The following is a 13,272-nucleotide window of genomic DNA, read 5'->3' on the forward strand; positions in this document are numbered from 1 at the left end:
AATCTGAAGCTCTAGTGGTCCCTAAGTGCTCTGGCCATGGCGCATGGTGACTCGGCCATGGCGCACAGCGGCGCTCGGCCGTGTCCCGGCGCGGCTGGACCGGCATTGGTGGTGGCCGTTACACTCGAGCATCTACGCGTGATGGAGACGACTAAACGTGAACTAAGAGAGGAGGAGGGGAACGGGGCCATGCTGGCCATGGTGAGGTCACCGGCGCGGCCACGACAGCCATGGCACGGTGGTGCGTGGAGCCGGCAAGGCTGCTTACCTAGGGTTCGTACGACTCAGAGAAGATGTAGACGAGATCCGTGGGAGGCTAGCGGAGCACTGAGCGCGAGGGTGCTGGGCGAGGCGCAACGGCGAGCAATGGCAGAGCGGTGGCTTCTTAGCGGCTCAGACACGCGTGGTTTGAGCGAATGGAGCAGGGCCGAAGCCGGGGTGAACGCGGCGCTGGCTTGAAGTGGAGGACAACGTGCAGCGGCTTTAGATCAGCCACGGCATGTGGCAGCGCGATCAGCCGGCCAACGCCGGGTGTCACCCACGCGGTGCTTGTTTTCTGAACTCGGTCAGTCACTGTAGCGCGGATTCAGTCGACTTGGATCGCCTGACAACGTGAATTCAACGCCTTACTACGGCTAATCCAATGATGCTTTGCAGAAACGGTGTACATGAAAAATGTAGAGGTACCATCCAACTACATTTTCCTTTCAAGGACCATTCCCTAATTCGCCATGGATCAGCAGTTATATGAAGCCAAGTTGGCCTGATCCAACTAAAAATGCAGTTTAAGACTTAGACAAATTTTTCAGTGAAATTAGCGTGTAATTCTGACTTGTGGGCCATGTTTGACCATGTTCCACACATTTTCATGAGTTGGACATAAAACAACTTTTGTTCATTAATAAATTTGCTACAACTTTTGTAAAGAGTGTACAGCCATGCAATATTTCTAAGTTGGTCTTTTAAATCAGTCCAACCGTGACACTCCAAGGGTCAATTCAAGTCAAACCTTCACTTGAGGGCATTTTGGTCATTTCGATCTACATGAACAATGCCCCAACAAGTAACCTAAGTGTAGTTAAGGTGTAATGGACCATGATCAACCATTTTACAAAAATTATTATACCACTTCTAATGATCACCTGTGATAAAGCAACTAAAACAAGCAATTCACTCATGTTGCAATGCAATGTTTCACATGTTGCATGACTTTGTTGTGATCCTATACTTGTCACATTACTACCCGGTTGCCATGTTTCAAGGTATGAGAATTTCATGTTACATTCACATGTTGCACTACTACCATTCTAAGCAATCAAGCATGAAACACACATAATTGAAAATGTTGCATATGCATGTTTCAGTAACAACGACATGCTGAGATAGATGATGCACATGTTTATGAAATGAAATGCAATTAGTGGAAGCCAAACACCTAGGGTGTTACAGCCCTCCCCCTTAGAAAAATCTCATCCCGAGATTTGGAAAGCATACTAATCAGTATAGAAAGCCGGATAGTTTTCTTTTAAATAATCTTCCCGCTCCCAGGTTGCATCCCGTTCGCTATGATTACTCCAAACTACCTTGTATAATTTAACTACTCGTGTACGAGTCACTCTTTCTTGAGTATCCAAGACTTGCACGGGCTTTTCCTCATAAGAAAGATTAGATTTCAAGTTGACTTTCCTTGTTGCTATTCTTTCCTCAGGAATACGAAGACACTTCTTCAGCTGGGACACGTGGAATACCAGGAATATAGCTCCCATCTCATGTGGTAGATCGAGCTTATATGCTACTCTTCCACTTTTCTCGATAATGCGGTAGGGTCCAACATATCGAGGCTCAAGCTTCCTTTTAATTCCAAAACGCTTGACTCCTTTCATAGGGGATACCTTCAAATAAACATGATCACCTACTTCAAACTCAATAGGTTTTCTTCTCTTGTCAGCATAGCTCTTTTGTCTAGCCTGTGCAGCAGTCATATTCTTCTGTATAGTTTGGACTTGCTCTTCAGCTTCTTTTACAAAATCAATACCATAGAATCTTCTTTCTCCGGGTTCCACCTAGTTCAAAGGAGTTCTACACTTGCGGCCATAAAGAGCTTCAAAAGGAGCCATTTTGATACTTTCTTGATAATTGTTGTTATAAGAGAATTCAGCGAGAGGTAACCAGTCTTCCCAAGAGCCTTTGCAAGAGATAAGACAATCTCTAAGCATGTCTTCAAGAATTTGATTAACACGCTCAGTCTGTCCTGATGTTTGCGGATGATAGGTAGAACTGCGGATTAGACGAGTGCCAAGATTCTGATGTAAGCACTCCGAAAAGCGAGCCGTGAACTGAGGTCCTCTATTAGAAACAATGGATTTGGGTACACCATGGAGACGTACCACTTGTTGAAAATAAATCTCAGCATAATTGTGAGGATGATAGGTAGACTTGACCAGAATAAAGTGAGCAGATTTAGTTAGACGATCTACGATAACCCAGATGGAATCACAACCCTTTTTGGTAGTGGGTAGTTCAACAATAAAATCCATGCTAATTTCTTCCCACTTCCAGCCACGAATAGAGAGTGGCTGCAATAGTTCGGGCCTTATGTGAATAGCCTTAACTCTACAATAGTTATCACACCTTGCCACGTAAGCTATGATTTCTTTCTTCATCTTGGTCCACCAATAATACAGCTTGAGATCTTGATACATTTTACTGCTACCAGGATGGATGGACAATTTAGAAGAATGGGCTTCAGCCATAATTTGATTTCTAAGTTCTTTGTCTTTGGGTACCACAAGCCTATCATTAAACTAGAGAATTCCCTTGTCATCGACTTTAAAGTGCTTGGTCTCTTTCTCTTTCATTTTCTGCTTGATGTGAAACACACCCACATCAGTCTTCTGGAGTTTGATAATTCGACTTCTAAGAGAGCAATCCATAGTGATATTGTGGAGTACTACAGGATGAAGGAGGTGTGCTAGATGAAAGTCTTCACTAACCAAGGAATTGCAATGGGCCTTTCTGCTTAAGGCATCAGCAACCACATTTGCCTTACCAGGATGGTAGTGCACTTGAAGGTTGTAGTCTTTGATTAATTCTAACCATCACCGTTGATGCATGTTCAACTCGGGTTGAGTAAAGATGTACTTGAGGCTTTTATGGTTAGTATAGATGTTGCACACATTACCCAGCAAGTAATGTCTCTAAATCTTTAGGGCATGAACAACTGCGGCTAGCTCTAAGTCATGGGTAGGATAGTTGACTTCATGCTTTTGGAGCTAGCGCGAAGCATAAGCAAATACTCAGCCCTCCTGCATAAGAACACACCCCAAACCAGTGCCACATGCGTCACAGTAGACATCAAAAGGCTTCTCGATGTCAGGTTGTACCAATACAGGAGCAGAGGTTAGTAAGGTCCGCAAAGTGTGGAAAGCCTCTTCACACTTCGGAGTCCACACAAACTTCTCATCCTTTTGCAGTAGTCGAGTTATGGGCTTGGCGATTTTTGAGAAATCCAGGATAAAGCGACGATAATAGCCAGCTAATCCTAGGAAACTTTGGACTTATGTGACCGTAGTAGGTGCCTTCCACTCAAGGACTTCTTGGACCTTAGTAGGGTCAACCGAAAGTTCCATCACCAGATAATACATGACCTAGAAAAGGTATCTTGTTCAACCAGAACTCGCACTTGCTGAACTTAGCATAAAGCTGGTTGTCACATAACCGAGTTAAAACAATTCTCAGATGTTCAGCATGCTCTTCTTCATTCTGAGAATATACCAGGATATCATCAATGAACACGACACAAATTTGTCCAATTCTGGCATGAATACAGAATTCATCAGGTACATAAAGTGTGCTGGAGCATTTGTCAACCCAAATGACATGATGAGGTATTCGAACAAGCCATAACGAGTAGAGAAAGCTGTCTTAGGTATATCTTTAGGATGAATTTTGATCTGATGGTAGCCAGACCTCAAATCAATCTTGGAGAATACCTTAGCCTTGGAGAGCTGATCAAATAGAATATCGATGCGAGGAAGAGGGTATTTGTTCTTGATAGTAACAGCGTTTAGGGGGCGATAATCCACGCACATGCGTAGAGACTCGTCCTTCTTCTTCACAAATATAGCTGGACAACCCCAAGGAGAAGAACTAGGCCTGAATCAACCCTTTCTTCAATAGCTCATTCAACTGACTCTTTAGCTCAGCCAACTCATTGGGCGGCATTCTATAGGGCCTTCGAGAAATAGGAGCTGTACCCGGAATGAGTTCTATCTTGAATTCTACATCATGGTCCAGGAGGTAATCTAGTCAAGTCATCAAGAAAGACATCTAGAAACTCACAGACAACTGGTAGATCCTTAATGGCTTTGGCTAGGGTAGCATTGGCGGTATTGTGGATAGAGATATCACGAGGTAACTGCACTAGAAAACTCTTCTTATCCACAGGATCCCTCAACATTACCACATGGGTTGAGGTATCGATCAACACTCCATTTCTGCTCATCCACTTCATTCCTAGGATTATAGCAATTCCTACCCCCAGTAGAACCACAAGATCCATATGGAACTCTTGATCCCCAATCTTAATCTTTACATCTTTAACTACTTGGTTAGTCAGGATATTATTTCCAGCAGCACTAATACAATAACCACCCTTGACAATTGTAATCACATTCATATTATGCTCAGATGCAAAAGTAGAACTCATAAAGGAGTGCGAAGCACCCGAATCAAAGAGCACAACTGCAGGGTGATCATTAACAAGGAACTTACCAGCGGTGACCACTTCACCAGCAGGAATTTCCTCCACTATAGTATAGTGAACATGCCCCTGATGGATGTTTCCTTGAGCATTCTTGGGAGGATGGGGACATCTATTTGCCCAATGACCAGGCTGGTTACAGTTCCAGCACGACCTGTTTGCTGGTGGAACATTGGAGCTACCCTACCCAGAGGTATTCTTTGGCAAGGAAATTGTATACCCCTTGTGGAAACCAGTTTTAGCTTGGTTCTTCTTCTGAGGTGGGCGGTACCGGACATTAGCATTGGGTGGATGGTATGGGGTCTTAGATACCATTGGAGCCTTGGACTGGGAAGCACCAGCCTCAAAGTTCCTTTTACGGTTCTTGGAAGCAGCATATATCTTGTCATTGTTCTCCTGAGTCAGAGTGTCACTGATAAACTCATTGAAGGTGACACACTTGTAGTTGCCCATTGACTTCATCAGTTTTGGGGAAAGTCCCCTCTTGAAGCTAGCTATTCTCTTGGCGTCAGTATCGACGAACTCAGGAGCATACCTTGCCAGGTTGTTGAATGCCTGGAGGTACTCATTGAGACTCTTGTTGCCTTGGGTGAGCTTCATAAACTCAGTATGCTTAATGGCCATGAGACCAGGAGGGATAAAGTGTCCCCTGAAGGCTGCCTAGAACTAGTTCCAAATGATCTCAACGTTAGTAGGGAAGGTGGTCCTGTGATGGGTCCACCAGATGCCTGCAGGGCCTTGGAGCTGGTGTCCTGCATACGAAGCCTTCATGCCTTCAGTCAAATGGAGCAATCCAAACCTTTGCTCTATCGTGCTCAACCATTCATCCACTTGTAAGGGTTCTTCTGCCTCACAAAAGATAGGAGGCCTTGTATCCATGAAGTCCTTAAAGCTGCTGTACTAGTTTGGCTTGGGTCCCTGGCGGACATGCCGATCCTCACAGTTAGCCATCTGGCGCATAGCCTCAGCTAGCATGCGCTGACTTTCCACAACCGTCTGCATTAGCTCAGCTGGTGTGGGTGGTGGAGGAGGTGGTTGTTCCTCATCTCCCATGCTACGACCGCGATGAAGGTTATAAGCCATCTACAAAAGGTATAGCCAATGAGCACTGACGATGTGGAAACTTTTGTAGATGAATTGTATAATTATGCCAAACTGATTCCATCGGAGAGAATGCATTTAAATAATCAACAGAGGCACAATCATTCATCACAATCACACAACTCATTAAGCGCATCAATTGACACATAAATGCGATGAACTTAACCAACAATGAGATCCATAGACCGCAAAGGCAAAATTCATCAAAAGCTCACATACGTGGAGCATAATACGTTCGATAGGTTACATCCAAGTCATAGTGGTTCCAACTTACATCAAGGGTAACATAGGGTTCGATATTACATCCCAACGAGTAACTTGCTACAAAGCTACTCGTTCATGCATGAGGATCAACAAAAGACTAGATCTAGTGCATTAGCTAAGTAGTAAGCTAAACTACGCATCATCCTCGGAGTCAGTGTCGAAGATCTCTCCTCCATCTTCATCACTAGCAGGCTCTAACTCCTCATCTTCCTCCTCATCAGGTGGAACGTCCTCAGGTCCATTGACCTCCATGTCATCATCACCTTCAGCCATGATGACACTAGAACCCATCTCATCCTCATCATCAGGTGGCAGGAGAGGGTGAAGTTGATTGTGTAACAGGTGGACCTCCTCATGGAGATTGTCATTGTACTCTTCAGCAACTGCCACTTGCTGCTCTAGCTCCATCTGTCGTGCTCTCAACACATTCTCTTCGTGCCAGGCTTCATTCTGTTGGTTCATCACATGAATCAACATGCGTTCACAGTTGCAGTGAGCAACTATCAACCTCTAAACCTCAAGGGTCTCTTGGTCCCTTTCCTATGTTACTTGCTCCAAATGGTGCTGAGCCGCATTCCTCTCGGCAGTCACCCGGGCCAGCTCTGCCCTCAACCTCTCTGCCTCAGTAGGCTTAGGACGGGGCTCACAAGGAGCTAAACGGTGACAAGGTGCCCTGCCTCCAGCGGACTTGCGAGCAGTGCATTTCGTGCGTGCCATCTGTAGCAAAAAGTTACAATGTAAGGGGAGAATCCTTTAAGGGATACGAAATTTAATTAGTCGGGACAATCAAATTTTAAGGGAGGGAATAATGCAAGAAATGCCATGTATGCTTGAACATGATGCATGCACGATCCATACGTCCTCACAAACCTAGAAAAATTTAAAGGCTAGCGAAATATACGGTGGCATACATACGTTCTCTCGTATATGGTAGCTAATCGATCTACAACGATACGTTGTTAGTGTACCTGCAAAAAATTTCATTTTAGCCCAATAAGTTCCCAAAAAGCATAGAAAACAAGCAGTAGACTAAATACTTTCATACATGCATCCCCTGATGCATATACTCTAGTATCACAGCTACCCGTCAGAGATATCCATAATTAAGTACTCTCATAGATGCATGATTGAACATGTAAGTATGCGAGCAACCACAACTACTCTCCCCTAGACCAACGGTTGGACGGTCATGCTCTCACAGCTCCCACTTACCAGAGCATAGAGGTATTTTGAACCATACATTACCACCCAAGTGGATGGCATCCATACAATAACACGCCGTATGGACAATGAAACAGAAACAAGCAGGAACCCCCAAGTTAGTACTTTAATAAGCCACCTAAGAGTCCTTATTTGGGCATAAGGGATATGACCACTGGCAATACTTAGTGTTTAATTTAGGATTTTTACAAATACTTTTGTTTTAAATACACAAATGACATGTTTAGTGTCGAATCTTGCTCTGATACCAGCTGTAATAGAACCAACCAAATCATAAGAACGTAAGTACAAAAACAATCACCGAAGCGATCAAATTCCTGTACTTAAGCTCTCATAATCCCGGTAGTCCAGAAATCATGAAGGATTTCAACCAACTCTCGACATACAAACCAAGATCGTAGTGATTCAACACAACACATCATCCATTACAACATTTCATAAGTAGCATTCGGATTACATCCATCAGAGTTGAAATAGAATATTACAAACTAAGTTTGAGTGTGCGGAAGCAACATAGTTTGGTACAAACATCATAGTTTTCAATTACATTGCCAAGTCTGAGTCATGTCCCACAAAAGCATTATCAGGTACGAGAACTAGTAGAGACCGTGCCCAATGGTCTAGTTTTCATCCCTAGCTGGGAGAAGGCAGTACTTGCAGCAACCAAAGTAGAACTAGTCATCTGCAATAGGTGGGAGATAAACCCTGAGTACGAGAAGGTACTCAGCTAGACTTACCCGACAAAAATAGAAATAAAGGACACCAAGGGTCATGCAAGGCTTTTCAAGTGGGCTAGCTTGACACAGTTGCATAAAAGAGCTTATGATTATAGTAACCAATTTAAACTTAGCATCAAGCTTATCATTATTTACCTGTCCACTAGATTAGCACCAATACTAGAGCACTCACTTATTAGGAGCAAACAATATTAACCATAGCAGGTATCATAAGGCTGTCATCATCATATCATCATTTCCGAACCATTAGGTTATTAAGTGTATCTACTTTGGAGATAAGCCCATCAAGTTCTCACTAACCAGGAGAGACAGGCGACTCGAATCGAATTATAACTCAGCTGAGGGGGTACTCCTAACTCTCACCCTGGCATACTTAGCAAGGGTAGCCGTGGGTCACCTTTGGGACAACTCAGGAACCAAATTCATGGGTTCGATCAGCACCAACACTCTTAGGGATTACCCTTCTGCCAGGACGATCAGGACTTTTAAATCACCTGCCCTTGGACTCATGCCTATGGCTCCCTTCCGAGGCATACTTTATACTTATCGACTCCCGGCCTGAGTTGAGCTACTCGGCTTCGCAGGTCGATCATCGGACACGGCCAACTAAGAGAGAGGCATGCGTTCAACATGAACAGGAAAGGCTCCAAGAATCAGTCCTTAAGCGACACAGACGGAGTCACTGCAAATCGGCAAGCCTCCGTCCGGTCTTCATTTTAAATTAAGACTGATTCTTTTCCACGATAGCAAATATAGCCAACCGTGCCATGTGTATATTCCTATATCTCGCAGGTGACAGGAATCACCCAACTTCTACCGTGTTAAAGAAGGGCTAAGCACTACACGAGCCTGAGCTACATAGGATTCAGGGTAACAATATCTAGACAAGGATTGGATAACCAATGCAGCAAGTGTTTGCATCCAACACCTAAACTTAATGCAACAACATATGTATATAACAATAATACTGTAACTGCATTTCAGAAATTAGGAGGCTTAATATGCTCTAGGGCTTGCCTTTCACAAAGTTGCAAGGACGGTGATCCGGGCACTCAACGACGACCTCGTCTGGCACTTCTCCTGAAGGTTGCTCCTCCTGAATCTCCGGTGTCGGCTGCTGCTGCTCGCTCGGTTCCTCGAATTCCATTAGGGTCACTCCTTCCGGTACACCTATTACATGCCGATGCAAAAGATAAATACCATGGATGCATAAGGAATGACATGATGCTCATGATGAATGAATCACAGTAAGTGTTTACCGAAAACATCACTGGACACTCGTTTACCGAGTAAGACTAGCCCTATTCAAATCACTTTAAGCATGTATCTAACTTAACTTAAAGAACAAGATCAACTTACCTAACTTGCATAACCTAAGATAAAGATGCTCATCTTCGGTTAAAGGCCTAACACCTAGGAACATTACCACAACTTAGAAATAGTAACGGTATACATAATTTAACATTTAAAGTTTCATATGCATACAAGTATTCCCGTAATTAAATCACAACAAGAGTTATACAAATCCAAATGACTTGTATGAGGACATTCTGGAAAGCTTACGAAATGTTCTACAAATCAATGGTAAACAGCAAAGCATGATTCTGATGTTAACCAAATCAATTTCCAGCAAACCTAGAATCTGTCTAGGAATGACAGGGTTACTAAATTAATTATTTAATGACGATGCAAAAGCATAATTTGATCAAACCAAGTTTACCAACTTGCTTTTCATACACAAGAAACATCAGAAAGTATAGTGCCAACTTCTAAATAAATTATTTAATATCCTTTTCCAATTTATTTAATTAATTAGGTGATTAAAGCAATATATAGTAAAACTATTCATAAAAATCTACAAAAATTACAGTAGCTATCTCATGCTTCACATAGACTACCATAAAAATTGCAAAGCCATTGAGCAAGCAAAACTTGCTGTATCCCAAAATAACAAGTGGCATGTCCATTTTTAGCATAATTAGGAAACCCTAATGAAAAGTGTCAAGCAATAGATTTCACATTTTTCCTAGCATCATTCTAGCATAAGAACCTTACTCACCAAATTTCACCTATACTGGATCTATAGAAGAATTATGAAAATTCACACAAGATCCATCCATTGATAAAAAGAAATTCTATAACTCACAAACTATACATGCACTAGCTCTGAAATTTTAACCAGAGACTCTACTAAGCAACAATAGATTACCCACAAAATTTCATAATTTTTGGACCATAGAAACTCAAGATAAAATTCAAACAAGTTTGCATGTATCCAAAAACACATTTCAAAGTCCTATTTAATTCATTCAGAATTTCTAAAACATGTGCTCATATAATATTTTTATTAAATACTAGACATTACAAGGAACTCAACAAAATTGGAACCATAGCATTTGGATCTACCAAGCTTGAGTTACACATTTTTGAATCATGCACACAATTCTGTGAAAAACAAAATAACAAAACAAAACAAGAAATCATTCCTTTGCAGTTGGGCCGCCCCGAGGACACGGCGGCCCGCGAAGCGCACTGGCGCAGCCCAAGACATGGCGTAGCCCACGCTGGGCTCCCGCCTAAGCCTCGGCGGCTGACAGGGCGGACCCGTGCGTCAGCGAGAGGAGCAGGGGGGCGGCCTCGGCGACGGTGGAACTCGCCGATGGCGAACCCTCCGGCGAATTGAACAGCACTGGTGTGCTTCCCAAGCCTCCACACATCGATTTCCCTACCAATCCAAAGCTCTAGTGGTCCCTAAGTGCTCCAATCACGACGCACGGTGACTCGGCCATGGCGCACGGCGGCGCTCGACCGTGTCCCAGCGCAGCTGGACCGGCACTGGTGGTGGCCATTACACTCGAGCATCTATGCATGATGGAGACAACTAAATGCGAACTAAGAGAGGAGGAGGGGAACGGGGCTGTGCTAGCCATGGTGAGGTCACCGGCACGGCCACGACAGCCATGGCGCGGTGGTGCGTGGAGCCGGCAAGGCTGCTTACCTAGGGTTCGTACGACTCAGAGAAGATGTAGACGAGATCCGTGGGAGGCTAGTGGAGCACTGAGCGCGAGGGTGCTGGGCGAGGCACGATGGCGAGCAATGGCGGAGCGGTGGCTTCTCAGCGGCTCAGACGTGCGCGGTTTGAGCGAATGGAGCAGGGCCGAAGCCGGGGTGAACGCGACGCTGGCCTAAAGTGGAGGACAACGTGCAGCGGCTTCAGATCAGCCACGGCGCGTGGCAGCGCGATCAGCCGGCCGACGCCGGGTGTCACCCATGCGGTGCTTGTTTTCCTAAACTCGGTCAGTCACTGTAGCACGCATTCAGTCGACTTGGATCGCCTGATAGCGTGAATTCAACACCTTACTACGGCTAATCCAATGATGCTTTGCAGAAATGGTGTACATGAAAAATGTAGAGGTACCATCCAACTACATTTTACTTTCAAGGACCATTCCCTAATTCACCATGGATCAGCAGTTATATGAAGCCAAGTTGGCCTGATCCAACTAAAAATGCAGTTTAAGACTTAGACTAATTTTTTCAGTGAAATCAGCATGTAATTCTGACTTGTGGGCCATGTTTGACCATGTTTCACACATTTTCATGAGTTGGACATAAAACAACTTTTGTTCATTAATAAATTTGCTACAACTTTTGTAAAGAGTGTACAGCCATGCAAGATTTCTATGTTGGTCTTTTAAATCAGTCAAACCATGACACTCCAAGGGTCAATTCAAGTCAAACCTTCACTTGAGGGCATTTTGGTCATTTCGATCTACATGAACAATGCCCCAACAAGTAACCTAAGTGTAGTTAAGGTGTAATGGACCATGATCAACCATTTTACAAAAATTATTATACCACTTCTAATGATCACCTGTGATAAAGCAACTAAAACAAGCAATTCACTCATATGTTGCAATGCAATGTTTCACATGTTGCATGACTTTGTTGTGATCCTATACTTGTCACATTACTACCCGGTTGCCATGTTTCAAGGTATGAGAATTTCATGTTACATTCACATGTTGCACTACTACCATTCTAAGCAATCAAGCATGAAACACACATCATTGAAAACGTTGCATATGCATGTTTTAGTAACAACGACATGCTGAGATAGATGATGCACATGTTTATGAAATGAAATGCAATTAGTGGAAGCCAAACACCTAGGGTGTTACATGTTCCTAACTGCATCATCATCAACCATGGGACTAAATTCACCGAGAAGAAGTTCCCAGACTTTAGTGATGGATACAGCATTAGGATCGACTGGGCCTCAGGTCGGACATCCACGTACTAACGGTCAGGTCGAGCGTGCCAATGGCATGGTCCTCCAAGGACTTAAGCCATGCATCTTCGACCGACTCAACAAGTACACCGGGTGATGGGTCATAGAGGTCCCAGTGATCCTATGGAGCATGAGAATAACCCCGAATCGATCCACAGGGTTCACACCCTTCTTCCTAGGCCTTCGGAGCTAAAGTAGTGCTGCCCTCCGACCTCGACCACAACGCCCAAAGAGTGAAGGCTTTCGAACAGTGACCGAGCCATGGAGGCTCAGCAAGACATAGTCAACCTACTTGAGGACACCCATGAAATGACCATCATCCACTCCACTTGCTACTAGCAAACTCTCCACAGGTACCACGAAAGGAAGATTAGGGGGAGGATCCTCAAAGTCGGTGATCTCGTACTCCAGAGGATCCAATCAATGAAGGAGAAACACAAACTCTCCCCACCATGGGAAGGACCCTATATGGTGATCAAGGTGATCCAACCGAGCGCCTACCGACTGAAGGACGACAACGGCAATGTTCTCACCATCACTTGGAACATTGAATAGCTATGTCGTTTTTCCCCTAACTTCTATCTTACCACTTTTATTCAACACTTGCTCCTATAAAGCACCCTAGCCCAAACACTTTTAGCCCGGGTCGCTCGGGGGCTACATGAGGGTACAATACTAAATACTACCTCTCTTTTTTACTATCATATCGTAAAAACTTTTTTCCGAAATGAAAGTGCATTCCATTCCTTTGATTACCCTACGTGACTTTGTTCTTACTCCCGACTGAGCGCACCTCACCACGACCTACGGTTATGAACAGCCGAGCCTCGCGGGCCATGCCTAGGTTCTCAAAAGTTGCAGCCTATGGAACGAACGGGCAGGTGTGAAAAAAAGTA

Source organism: Miscanthus floridulus, chromosome 15 (assembly GCF_019320115.1).
Source record: "Miscanthus floridulus cultivar M001 chromosome 15, ASM1932011v1, whole genome shotgun sequence".
Lineage (NCBI taxonomy): Eukaryota > Viridiplantae > Streptophyta > Magnoliopsida > Poales > Poaceae > Miscanthus > Miscanthus floridulus.